General features: G+C 46.8%; 1 protein-coding gene and 1 long non-coding RNA gene across 5 annotated transcripts in view; one reads left to right on the top strand and one right to left on the bottom strand.

Moving 5' to 3' along the window:
• The window catches only part of FTO (FTO alpha-ketoglutarate dependent dioxygenase), a 440209-nt gene that overhangs the window by 78880 nt on the left and 347498 nt on the right, over positions 1 to 13831 (bottom strand). The gene's annotated exons all lie outside the window — the stretch shown is intronic.
• Positions 4471 to 13831, top strand: part of LOC109494864 — a 21197-nt gene continuing 11836 nt past the window's right edge. For both annotated transcript variants that reach the window (XR_006590722.1, XR_006590721.1), the window contains exons 1-2: positions 4471 to 4664; positions 4804 to 4925. This is a non-coding gene — a long non-coding RNA (uncharacterized LOC109494864). The remainder of the gene's footprint in view (positions 4665 to 4803; positions 4926 to 13831) is intronic.

The following is a 13831-nucleotide window of genomic DNA, read 5'->3' as shown; positions in this document are numbered from 1 at the left end:
ATCCTTTGTTTGACAATTCAGAGAGTGTTATTTAGAGATTTTAATTGCTCAGTTGATCTGTGGCTGGATCTCAATAATCAAAACAATAAAATTGTTGGTTTCTTTTCTTTTTTTCTTTTTTGACAACTGTAATAAAATGCCAGTAGTGTCCTGGGATAGTTAACTCAAGCTGGATTGACACCGTCATATTCTTTTTCAATATCTTTTTTATCAGCGAAAAACTAGCTATTGCTTAAAAAGTAAAAAGTACCTTAATAACGTTGCCATTGTCAAAGATATTCCAAGTATAACTTAACGTCCACATGAAACGTTCAATCTGGTTATAAGAATCTAATCTGATTATCTGTGAAAAGGGTCGACAGTTCTTAATTAAAAAGAAAAAATTCTTCAAATCCATTAGAAAAAAGCCAAACATTCCAATGAAAATGGGCCAAGCCACAGGCAAATATTTCACGAGAAACAGAAATAGATATTTAAATATGAGAAAATACCGCTACCTCAACAGTGATCAAAATGATGTCAATAAAATCAAGGAGACACTGTTCTCCTAATCTATGAAAATGAAGCAGTTCACACCAGTTCGCACACACACACACACGCGCACACACACACACACATACACATACAGTTTCCAATGCCGGCAAAGGTACGGGCAAACGGGTTTTGCTCGTGGACTGCTGGGGGAGACTATAATTGGTTCAACCTTTTGGAAGAACATTTTGGCAATACGTGTCAGAGGCCTTAAAAATGTGCATATCCTTTGACCCGGTAATTCAATTTCTAGGAATTTATCCTAAGGTGATAAATATTCTCACGAAATTTTCAGACAAGGGGACTCATCCCAGCACTGTATACGATGTGGGGAAAAACAGACAGCCTAAGTGTCCAACAAGAGGAGAAAAATTAAATGAAGATGGCATATTTATACAAGTTTCTATTAACAATCATGTTCCCAGGGAATGTGTAAAGATATGAAAAACTGCTCATGATATAGTAAGTGAAAAGAGGCAGGTTATAAAATACTCTGATTCTAATTTTGCTTTAAAAAGTATATGTGAACATATGTGTGCACTGAAAAAACTTAGTACACTAGAATATTCTTAGTGGTTATCTTAAGGGGGTGGGATTATAGGAGCCTTCTCTCTTCTGTCTGATACCGCTCTGAATTTTCAAAAAATGATTTTAATTACCACAGACTGCAGCTTAACTTAAAACATACTCATTGGAGAAGCAAACTCAGATGTACGGAGCCTTACAAATGTTTCCTACTACCTTTTCTAAACAATTCACCTTATGGAAAGTCCACGTAGATCTAAATAAGTTTCTTCTTCTTTTGGAGAAAAGTCTGGGAGATAGCTACATAATGACAGATTTTACAGAACTGTGGAAAGAAGACATTTACGAAAGTTTACAAGGGTCGAGCTGGCAGTTTGGATGGTCGGGTCCCTGGCCTGAGAAAACAGTCCGTTCGTTCTACGATGTTAACCCACCGGACAGAATGTAGGACACCCAAAACAGGCCATTTGGTGCCAAGGGAAACTGAACGTTTGGGTTGGCAGGGACAACTGGCTATTAATAACAGCGGGTGGGAGACACCCAAATCAGCCATGCAATTGCACTCAACTTTGATTTAAACGTTTTATAAATGTGGAAATTCTTTTCAATACTCATTTTCTTTTTTTTTTTAAATTTTTTTTTAACGTTTTATTTATTTATTTTTGAGACAGAGAGAGACAGAGCATGAACGGGGGAGGGGCAGAGAGAGAGGGAGACACAGAATCGGAAACAGGCTCCAGGCTCTGAGCCATCAGCCCAGAGCCCGACGCGGGGCTCGAACTCACGGAGCGCGAGATCGTGACCTGGCTGAAGTCGGACGCTTAACCGACTGCGCCACCCAGGCGCCCCTCAATACTCATTTTCAAGAAAAGAGTTCCTGCCAGCCACCGCCAGCTTTCCTTCTCCCACCTTCTCATCCCCAACACCCACACTGGGGGACTTTCTGCTGCCTTTCTTGGGGACAAAGGAGCCACTGGCATGAGCTCGGGGACCACACACGTTACTGCAAACCCAGGCCAAGTCTGACCAGGAAGCCGAAGACCGCTGTGAGCTTGCTGTGGCGAGATGCTTCTAAGTCTTGGGAATTCTCACTCTGAGAGTAAAACATGAACTCATCTGCTTCCGCAAGAGTCAGAGCAGAGACAGCATGTTCTCTAACTTGACCTGCCTCGGGTCTAACCTCCCTGCTTCTACAGTTTTCCTTTTCTACTGGATTCCACTTGGGCAGAAAGGCATCCGGGCGCTTAAGAAAGCCATCTGCTCTGGCTTATTTGAAGGATGAAGGCATGGGAGGGTGGGGGGTGCAACAGTACATGTACAAGAAGGAGAAAAAGGAATTTTCGGCAGGTCAGCAATTACTGATGTCCTGGGGGAGCAGCTCCCCCCGTGCTGGGTGCTTTAACTCGTTTGTGAGTGCCTTATCGCCTCTGCCTTTGAGTATCCTAGAACACCAAAGTCCTTCTATCCTCAAACCCCAGCCAGGGTGACTCTTGGCGACTGTCGATATTAAGGAATATTTCAAAACACCAGGCTTCAGAGCTAACTTCGCCACAGGCTTCTTCAGTTTGAAAACGAGGGGGTGATTTAGATCCATGACCAATGGCAGCACGTACAAAGGTGGCCAGCTCTTCCCTCCTAAGACAGGAAGCCCACCGTGGCACCTGTCGCCGGTCTCGTGAGCAGGCTGATTCCCATGAGGGAGGGGGCACAGAGCTGTAGCCTGGGCAAAGGAAGATGGACAGCCTGTCTCGGAACCAAGCCTTGCATCTACATTTCTGAGTCTGCTTTTGTCTCAAGGCTCAAGATTTCCAAATTCAGATGCAGAGCAGAATCCTGCCCACCACCGCCCCCCCCCCACCCCGCGCCGACGCGAGCCACGCCATCTCTGCATACTGTTCACTAAGCGGCTGTGGTCTAAATAACTGGAGGGGATGCTTTATGCTTGGCCACCCCTCCAGCAGGAGACAACGGGCTTTCTCGCTGGTGTTCAGCAAGCCCCACCGAGCCACCGCCGACGCCTCATTAGAACGCAAGACACTCCTGCCAGCCCTGGGCGCCGCATGCTAGCTGCCTGTGGTCTGCATCTGTAGTCATGACAGACGGCGGAGACTGTTGCCTTCCACTGACGACCAAGTACATGATCCACTGCAGCTAATCAATAGGATAATGGAATGAATCGATAGGAAAGATTTTTAGAAGGTCTTAATTAAAGAAACACTTGCAGATACAAATGATGTCTTCAATGTATTGATAGTGCCAAGGTGAAGGGTTAAACACAAACAAAACCATCAACTTTATTTTGCCAGCATGCCTTCCACAAGAGAACAACCTAGCAGCCTCCTGGCCCCGGGGTCGGCCCATTAATCAGTCCCTTGTCAATTCCATGGCCACACTGTATGGGAAAATTAGGCTATGATCAGAAATTTTCATTACGAAACGGCAGCTCAAACAACAATGAGAAATAGACCGTTGCGCCCCCTGTCTGGCCGTCCTTTGCCCCTCAAGTGGGAGCAGTGTTCCACACAAACACCAGTTGTGGAGGCAAACGCCCCTTCTGATGCGATGCACAGAAATTAGAATAATTAAAGAAAGCCTAAATTGATGGATCCCATTTAGGCAGGGGAATTCTCCAGCGAGCCTTCTGCTCAAACATGTTACATCAATATTTTTGATTCCCTCGATGGTCCTGCACTAGGTACTGGTTTAAAGAGACATCAATCTGTGATGTCAGCATTTATCTAATGAACCTTCAAAAATCAATGTCCAGGATGGCCTGTTACATGCAGGCACCCAATTTGTCCACTCTCCTAGCCTTACTGGCTCAACCTACGGCCATAATAACAGCAGTGGTCAGGTGGGATGGGTAGGCCAGAAGAGGCTGAGGTTACATAGTCGGATCTCCACCCGGGCCACTCAGCCGCGATACAGGGACGAAACAAGGAAGCCAAGATACCCTCCTGAACTTCCAAGGGGCCTCCCAGCTCCAGACATGCCCACCCGAAAACGATACGCTTCTGCAACATCACTCCCCCCTCAAAACGTATGTTGCCCTCGCGTAGTTGCCTGACAGGATTTTGGTCGCCTTCCTGACAGCTATGGTGATTTCCTGCTTTTTGGGTTACTCGACTGGGATTTCCATTTAGCTCCACTCAACAGGAGGCCCATGCTTAGTTCTCTCCTTGTTAGTGTTTATGCTCAACTCATCCTCACCCTTCTGGTAAGAGGGCTCCTTGACACTGATATCTTGACACCCTCGCAGGCAGAAGAGAGGGCCTAAGTTTGTCTCACTTCTTTTTGCCTCTTTAAAATAAATTGGCCTGTACTGGCTGCCATGAGGCTGAGTTATTTCCAGTGCATAACTCAGGGTGACAGGTATGCCATTCACTATGCCCGTATTGGGTCTGCCTTCTAATCTCTGCTTTCATTCACGGTGCTTCTATCTCTCTTGACCGCCAGAGTCAGTCCTGGGAGCGGTGTGGGGCTCGGACAGTTGTAAGACGTGTTGTGTGGGCTGAATTAGCTGTTGTACAATTCCTGTCTATCTCATTGAATACAGCTTTCAGCGGCCCCTCGTGCCAAGTTTGAGTCCAATTAAACTACAATGAAAGGTACCATGATTTCATTTGCTTGGATTGTCACATTTCAGAAGTTCAGTAGCCTGCAAAATGTTCGCTGTCTCTCATTAAAGCCAGTCCCGGCAACTGTGTAAAGGCTCTAATTTAGCTGCTTTTTATACTCTGCTTTCAGCCCTGAAGATGGCTGCCTGCAGGGAAGAATCCTAACGCGACCCGAGATATCGGAAAGCGTTTCTGACCACACAAATGGAAAAGGCTCAAGAATAGCAAAACTGACTCTACAGCAGAAATAAGGTAATATTCTAAAAGGCTCTTGTTACTTTTTCTGGCGTTGCTCTGGAAGAAGTCTTGCTGGAGGAAGGAGGGGTGTGTGTGCGTGTCTGTGCATGTGCCTGGGTTCGGGGGAGGGGTACGTCCTATGCTAAGGAATTATCGGTACGGTGATCCTATTTTCAGAACCATAACGAAAGTAGAGGTACACTTAAAAATGAATTGCCTTTAATCGAAGAGTGCTATATGAAATCAGGTTTGTCCTGGAAATCTGACATGGATTAGACACCGGATAGATCTTAATTGAGTCCCAGTTGGGCTTACGGAGAAAGAAAAAAATCACCATTCTGTGGACTGTGACTATGCTAATTCCCATTATGGCTCCGGTTTGATGAGGAAATTGCTATACAGATGCCAGCAATGTCAATTACCATTTACTTACTGTTTACGAGATGCCAGGCAGGATGTTATGAGCTTACATACACTGTGCCATTTAATCCTCTTGATAACCCATTTTCCAGACAAGCCGACTGAGGTACCGAGAAAGTTAAGTCACTTGCTTGTAAAGTCATGGCTGGTGAAAGAAAGAACTGAGAATCGAACCCGGGCCTGTCTGATTCCAAAGCCCTTCTTCCTAACCATTTGCCCTCAGGTTTCGGTGGCGAAGGCTAGTGCAGTCCCCGGGGGCTTCACAAAATAAAAACTGGCAGGCGCACCGCGACAGGGCGATGTCTGTCCCACTTCTCTCCGAGTGGAGATTAGCATGGCAGTGAGTCAATCTCCACCTCGGCTAATGCATTCACTTTGGAGGTCAGGGATCTTCTGGAGAATTCCAATCCGTCTACTAACTTTTCCATTTTCAAAAATAACGCTTGTGAATAGGGTTGTTTTTTTTTTTTTTCCTAATTACAAAAGAAAATTTAGAGAATTGTGGAAATGCCCAGAGAAGACAAAATAAATAACCCACGACCCCACTGCCCATATATAATCATTCTTGGTGCATATTCTCTATTGCCTTTTTTTTTTTTTTTTTTTTTTTTTTGGTCTATAAAACTTAGGATTTCCAGTATTATTTGCTCTGAGCTTGGTGTTTTTCTCAATGAGTATGCAAATCCACCTAGACTACGTGTTGTGTCCTTCCTATGGATAAATGTGATTATGATCACTGGATTAGGTGGGCTGCTCCCTGAATGTTAAACCTCAGGTTCTTTTAAATGTGCCGTTGTCTCAACTGACTCCATGGAGGCAAGACATGGAACTTTTTTTAAGGCCCAGGTGCTGAGAACAGTCCCAGCTGGCTGAGAACTGGAGGTCAAAGAGGCCCTGGGTCTGGCTGAGTGTGTCACACTCTGAATCCCAGAAGCTTAAAATGTAATCAGAGTTCCTCCTACCAGCTCAGGGACCCACGGATCTTCTAGTATTCCTTAAAAAAAAAAAAAAAAAAAAAAAAGCCCAACATAAAACCGAAGAGATCAGTTTAATTATGTATGCGTAAGAAATAATCAAGATGAAAACATGCTTTCATTTTCTCGGGTAATTTTTTTTTTTTTTGAAACACGTATGGTGGATATTCTTGCTCGGAAGATGGAAATGATACCTCAGCCCGCAGCAGTCAAGGGTTTACAGAACTAGGGCTGCTGCTCTTTGCCTGGCCCCGGGAAGGGTGTGATGAACACAATCTGAAATCAATATCAGGGAACAGTTACTGCATCTCAATATTATTTGCCGAGATGGGCCACTGGAAGAGGAGTGGGAGAAGAGAGATATATGTCAATAGCTTTCACGAAGCACTCCACGGCCATGCACAAAGGGAGGTCAAATAACTATCAGCCGACCAATCCCCATTGTAAGTAGTAAAAATGATAAAATCAATATTATTAAATAAAAAGTTAGCACTGCTATTGAACTCTCTCATGATCTTAGCAGCGCCTGGCTGAAAATGAAGGAGGCTATTTTCCAATCTCTTTAGGGGCAAATGTTTAGGATCATAAACATTTGCAAAATGTAGGGGCAGATAGATCTTTCTCACCTAGGAGCGGAGCTGCGGGGGCGTGTGAACAATGGGGCCAGGTAACTGTCACCTCGCTAGAAAACAGTGATCTTTCCCACCCAGGTGAACAGATATTTTGAGGGCTGCCAAAGACTACATCATTTAGAGCTGGACTTTGCCCCTCTGTCCTTCAGGGGGACAGAGGTTGGGCTGGCTCAGGGCTTTCCAGGAAAAGAGAAAAGGTCCTATTTGCTGTCCTTTCCAATCCTGAGATTTGGAAATGCACCGGGGGGGGGGGGGGGGGGGCGGGCGGGGAATAATCACGGGAGAGAAAAGAAAGAAAAAGAAAAGGAAAAAAAAAAAAAGAAGGAAGAAAACAAGGGCATTTCAATAGCAGAGAATTGACCTATTCTTGTCAGCCCAGAGGACTGTGGGGAGGCTTCTCAGAGCCAAGAACGCGTTCTTTGCTGCTGGCGTTGGGTGGTTAATTGTGCAAGCCGAAGGTAGCATATAGCAGGTATTGAAAAAGATAAATTTAGAATAAAGATAGTCCAGCCAAAAATTCCTATGAAAGCAGCAAGCTCCAGTTATATCTGGAGGAGGAAGGAAAAAAAAAGAAGGATGTGTAAAACTGAGTGACAGCCCATGGGCAAGACTGCGTTTGCTGCTCTGACCTGCATTTAAACACAGAGCTGCTTAGCCTTTTGAACACCTAAAGTTGGCTCCCTTGTTTGCATTTCATAGAAACTACTATAGAAAGTAAACAAGAACCTTTGGTGAATTATTTAGCATACAAATAAACCAGCAAAGAAGGCTAAGTAGGCCTATATGAACTAACTGGATTGAAATATTCATCTGTAAATAACCCTCCAATCTGGTGCTTTCACGTACAAATACTACATGGAACATTAGACACAACTAGCTTCTAGGGATATTTAGGCTCACTAGAGAGCAATTTTTATGTCTGCTGGCATCTGTGGGTAGTGATATGGACTGACTGTTAATATAACCAACATAAAATTTATGTGAGCACTCACTGAAATAGCAACACACTGTCAGACAGCTGGTGGCTGATGCAGAGCACATGCGGATTTTATATGCACTGCGTAAACTAACCTTTGCAATAAAGATTTAGCAGGTTTATTAGTTTAGGAAATCGCTATAATTAAGGATAATTCATAATGGTCGCTTATCCACTCTCCAGCAATAGCTAGCTTAATTTAGGCTCCATTTCTTGGAGCCATAAATAAGTGAGCTGCTATCTTCTGCACAGATGTGGCATTCAACCTGTTCGTGTTGGCTGGTTTTTGCTTGTGTTTTAATCAAAAGCATTAGTAGATAAGACTATAAAAAGCACCGGTTTTGAAATAAATTAGCAAGAAATGCATAGGCAAAGTCTTTTTTTTTCAACTACCCCCCCCCCCACAAAAAAAAAGAAAAAAAAAAAAAAAGAAAAAGAAAAAGAAAGTAACCTCTCCCTCCAGAGGTAAAACAATTAAAAATAAATAATCCTTTTAAATGTATTAAAGGAACTTTCATTTGCAAACCCAAGGAGAGAGAATGTGACAGAGCAATAACATTAATGAAGGCCAAAGAAATACGAGTGTGACCTCTCTACAGTATTTCCATTTAACTGTGCATGTAATTAAAGGCTGACCTTTGCAAATGCACCACACGCTGACGGGTGGCAGCTTCCCCTGTGATCCAAGCACGGGCTTCGGGGACGGGGAGGTTTTCAGAGCGCAGTCGCCTGCCTTCAGTGTCTGCTCTCTGTCCCCACTGACAGGGACACCTTGCCTGTTGGTCCTTAGCAACACCTGACACTCTTCTTCCGTACATCCACTCCATCTTTGGATACAGCCTGTGCACCTGGCACACACTCAGGCCATGAGTCAGCAAAAGGCAAGGCGTCCCAGAAGGTGGGTCTAGATCGTCAGCATCTCCGATGCCGGCTGGGTGGTGAGCATGCCCTCCGTGTGGGGCCCTCTGCTAAGCCCTCCCTGGCCTGGTCCGAAGAGCCAGCCGAGGGAGACCTTCCCTTCTGGAGATCTCCCCCAGAAAGCTACAGCTGGCTGTCATGGGGATTTGGAGTCATATAAAGGGGGAGGCTATACGGAGACTTAAGAGTAGCTTTGTTCTTGAGATTTTCTTGACTGTGGAGTTAATCCTGGTGTAATGGAAAGGATGTTGGTCTAAGAGTCGGAAGGTCTGGGCTACATTTCCCAGCTGTGTCACTCAACATCTGCTGTGACCCCAAGAGAACGAGTCAGCCTCCCTAAGCTTCAGCCTCCCTAAGCTTCAGTCTCCCCGCTTACAAAGTGGGACACCATCCCCTGTCCCATCTAGTGCACACGGACTGCTCTGAGGACTCAGGGACACGGTGCCCACAAAGTCTCCCGGGACAGCAAAAATGCCATGGTGAATTCTAGCCCAGCCACTTGGCGGGGGTCGGGGGGGGGGGGGTTCTCCACCCCCGAGATCCCCCACTGTGAAATGGGGCCCCTGCTATCTGCCAGTGAAGAAGATAAAGAGAAATAACGTGTGCAAAAGTCCACTCGAAAGGGCGCTACTGGGTAAGTTACCTGAGCCAGGTGTCCTCCTGGGAGTTTCAAGCACTGCTTGTTGCTGGCCCACGGGATGGGTTCCAAATACACCAAAGGTCCTCACGACCCCTCAGACCAGAGGCGGATGGTGAGGAGGACTGGGGGCGGGGGGGGGGGGGGGAGGTGCCGAGGGAACGCCATGCGTTGATGGGCACGATGCCAAATGAGCTGGGAACATGAATTTTTAAAAATTGTTATCTTATTACCAAAATAATTTTTCCATCCCTGGGGGAGTATTAAAGGCAGCTCAGTTTTCTCTCTGAATAGTCTGACCCGGTGAACAAAGGGAGAGCCGGTGACAAGGATCAGTGAAACGCTACAGAAGACATTTCTCTCCCAAGGCACTCTCGTTGGGAAGGTGGGTTTGGTGCCGAGACGGAGGGAAGCGGCATCATGGGACAAGGGAGGGTGCGCAGGGAACCGACCACAAAGTTGGTCAGTGCTCGCGGAATGGCAGCAAATGAGCAGCCAAGGACGACGGAAAGAGTAACTGTGACAAGTGTTAGCACATCTCAGCTCTCCCTGGCGTCGGTGCCCCTCGCCTGCGGTGCCCCCCTCACATCGCGGCCAAGCCATGGGGTAGGCGGGCAGGAGCCGGGCAACTTCCGGGACAGCCTGTGCGGATCAAAGTGAGGACGTGTGCAGCCGGGCGAGGCCCCTGGCTCGCATTTTGTCGCAAAGGCCCTGGGAAGCGGTGTGACCTCAGCTCCCAAGTTAATAAAAACGGCCACAGGGCTCCGGTCAGCCACCTGAGCGCCAGTCTCTGGCACGCTTACCTGTAGCCCCGTGGTGGCAAGTGGCTCGCCCCCCGCCTTTTTGTTTTATCCCCACGCAGGCCTATTTAATCAGGTGTGCACTCGAGAGATTTATATCCCCTGGAGAAAGTGATCTTGGCAAAATAAAAATCTAATGCTGTGGGTTGTGAAATAGGGCTGGATCCAGGATGGGGTAGCAAGTGGGGTCAGGCAATGGGTTGGCCCTTCCCCATTCCAGCGTTCCGACTGAGAGTATTAGCCCGAAATGAGGAACATATTTATCAGGGAAATCTTTTATTCTTTTCAAATAGAGTTTCCTTTAGGAGTCAAAGTTCACAGGAACATTTACCTTGCTGGTGCACAAATTGACATATTTAATAAGGCTTCTGGAAATTCGGAATTTAAATCATGGTTAGAACGATAGGGTCAGACAGAACATGTCAAACCCAGAACCCAGGGTCAGAAAAAAAAAAAAAAGGTTTTCATTATCGCTGAATTACTCTAAAACATTCTTAGCCTCCAAAAATTCGAAACTAAAATACGGTATCTTAAAGCCAACAAACAGGCCCCAGGATTTTCTCAAGAGACACAAAGTTGTGAGGACCTGCCTAGGCAGGGAAACACATGCTAAAGTACACAGCCCACAAACAGAAGTCATGAGAGGAACAGGAGTTGTAAGAGTCTGAGCTACACAAAACCCTTTGCGGGAAACAGAGCTTCTCAAACACAAGTGCCCTGCGTTAAGATCCCAGAAGAAAAATAAGCACCTAAGTATAGGGGAGGGGGATTAAGTACACATCTACCTATGACAAAGGCAGGTAGCAAAGGAACACGACAAGAGGACTCATTCGAGGAAAAAAAAAAAAAGCTTAGCACTGTTATTTTTTTTTTTAATTATTACATTAAAAACCGAACAAGGACTTGGTAGATGATTCTCCACACCCCGCATGGAGCCAGCTTATTAATGCTAACAATCGTGGTCACTGTTCTAGAAAACATACTTGAATATCGGTTTGCTTCCATTCCCACCTCCCACTAACATGCGCTTCAGACATAGGACCCATCGTGCAGAAACGTCTGGGTCCTCGATACATTTAGGCTTATCCCGGGGGCCAAAATATTCTTTGTAGGTTAAAGAAAGCAGAGAGTTCTAAGTGGCTGTACAACATCTCAAGGCTTCTGTCCCAATCCCTGACAGGGACCAGAGGAGGCTTTACTCTTCGCTGTGATGCTTATTTTCACCTCGTATCTGTTCCATAACTTTCCAGGAATCTCCGAGAGCACAGCCAGGCATTCATGACCTCAAGAGTAATTAAAACAAAGCGTACTCTGCATGATATCAACAAGGAGATTCACGAGTGTAGAACACGGTGCTGTTTGGATCTCCAGCCTGGGGGGGGGGGGGGGGGGGGAAGGGCAGATCCGCACAGGGCACAGGGCTCGTTTCTTCAAACGATGTCCCTCTGAATTTCTTTCCTTGAAGAAAAGCAGATTCCCAACCAGAAATAACAAACCTTTCCAACAGAAAAGATAAATACGAGGCCCCCTGCTTCCGTCTGCCCTTTGCCTGGTGCCTCTGACACTTAGGAGTAATATTTTGCTAACTATCAAAACTTGGATTCATTTCATTTGCAGATGGGGACCCCTATTGGTATGAAAAAAATCCCGGGGAAAATGGAAACTGAACGCAGCCTTCCGAACCAAACACCCTTGATCTTACCAATAAACACCCACCATTCCCTTTCACAAGGAAAAACCAAGTTGAAATCCTTTCCCCCCTCCTTCACCAACACCCACCCCCCCCAGGCCCAGGAAAGCCTGAGCGCCCCCCCACCCCCCCGAAGCCAGGCTCTGAAGATCCCCCCCTCGCGCACCCCGCGGGGGTGTGCACGTGCACACGGCCGCTCTCCTCCAGCCGCCGGTGTCACTGGGGCTGTAGTCCATCTCTCTGCTGACACATCTCCGTGTTGGGCAGGGTTTCCAATCCTTCATGACTATCTATTTGTCACTGCAGGTGAGTGGTGGCACTCAGCCTGATCCCCAGCCACTTTCACAGTTACTTATCTGTCTTTATGGATTCATCCTGTGTGTCAAGCCAGCGCATAACAGCATTACTGTCAGGGTGACAAAACTGTCCCCAGAGTGCCACAAATGATTCTCTCTCCTTCTGGCTGCTAGCAGGGGAGACAGTGACACTGCCTCGCCTCCCTCATCCTTCTCCGGCCCCCGGCCCTGGTTCAGCACCTCCCCCTGCACGGAGAGCTGGCTCCTGATGGGTTCGGAAAGAGCAGCCTCGCAGGGTCTCTAAAAATGAAGAAGAAAAAGGGGGCAGGGCCGGAGCACGGCTCTTCCTGCGAGGCGCCCAAGCTCTTGTCGCCCACTGCTCGGAGGTGAGGCACCCGAGTGTTTAACACCTATCACTGAGGCAGCCAGGGAGTAAGTCCTCCCTCTCTTCAACTCCCGAGGCCTGTCACTTTCCCACCCTCCCAAGCACACGCACGATCCGCAGGGAAGGGACCGAAAAGGCCGTGAAGTGCCAAGCCCGTAAATCTGCCCGGCAACGGCCAGCTTTTAACGCTGTCATTTCCAGAGCAGAAATATTAACTGGAACTAATAATCAATATTGATTGCAAGGCTGCGCCGGGTTTGCCAAATGATCTGCAATCATTTTCATGAGCCGACGGCTTCAAAAACAACATTTCTTTTGTGTCTTAAATGGAGCCCCCCGTTCCATTTTCCTCCACAGGCTTCCTTCCAAATGTAATTCTGACAGCAACGCGGTGCCTGTGGCCATGTTACTTGGAAGGAAGGTTCCTGCGTCTCCTTTATTTTAATCCCACCACGGCATGCCAAAACTAACGTGGCAAAAGAAACACTGAATTTTTATTGCCACCAGAAACTTGCTTGAGGATCCCACGCTAAGGCATGCTAGTCCTAAACGAGGTCCACAATCGCTCCACTGGCCTGCCCGGAGTGACCTTCTAATGCCGCTCTCCGTTTCACAGATCCCTCCAAAATCAAGGTCGGTGGAGGACAGCTCTGTTCACCAGGGCATCCGCGCTCTATTTGGGGGCTTCAGTAAGTGTTAGGAAAAGAGATAGTCAACAAGACACTCTACTCACCAGGTGGGGTCGGGGATGAAGTCTGGTTGGAAGGCTTTGCTTTCCCTTTGAAAGGTCAACCGAGATACAAGTGCCCGCACGCACGCACACACACACACATGCACGCACGCACACACATAAACACGCGCCAGTTCAGGCGTGCCTCAAACTCCGCTTTGTTCTTACCCTGATGAGCACTCACTGTCTGAGTTTTTTTAAATAGGTTCAATCTGATTTCTGACACTGGAAAAACAAACCTAAAAGCAATTTAGAAAACACCTGCCCGTGAAGTCAGATGGCAAAATATCTAAAGCTTCTCTCGAAATCTGTGACCTCAGAGGCTGACATGGTTTGATGGGAAATTTAATGTAATAGGCTGCGAAAGCCAAGAGGCCTGTTGTCAGCAATGAAGGCTGAAAGTTAGCAGAATTAATAACACTGTACAATGGAACAGCCCTCAAGGGACAAGGCTGCAGAACCA

The sequence above is a fragment of the Felis catus genome, chromosome E2 (assembly GCF_018350175.1).
Source record: "Felis catus isolate Fca126 chromosome E2, F.catus_Fca126_mat1.0, whole genome shotgun sequence".
Taxonomy (NCBI): Eukaryota; Metazoa; Chordata; class Mammalia; order Carnivora; family Felidae; genus Felis; species Felis catus.
This window is presented reverse-complemented; position numbering and strand designations above follow the sequence as displayed.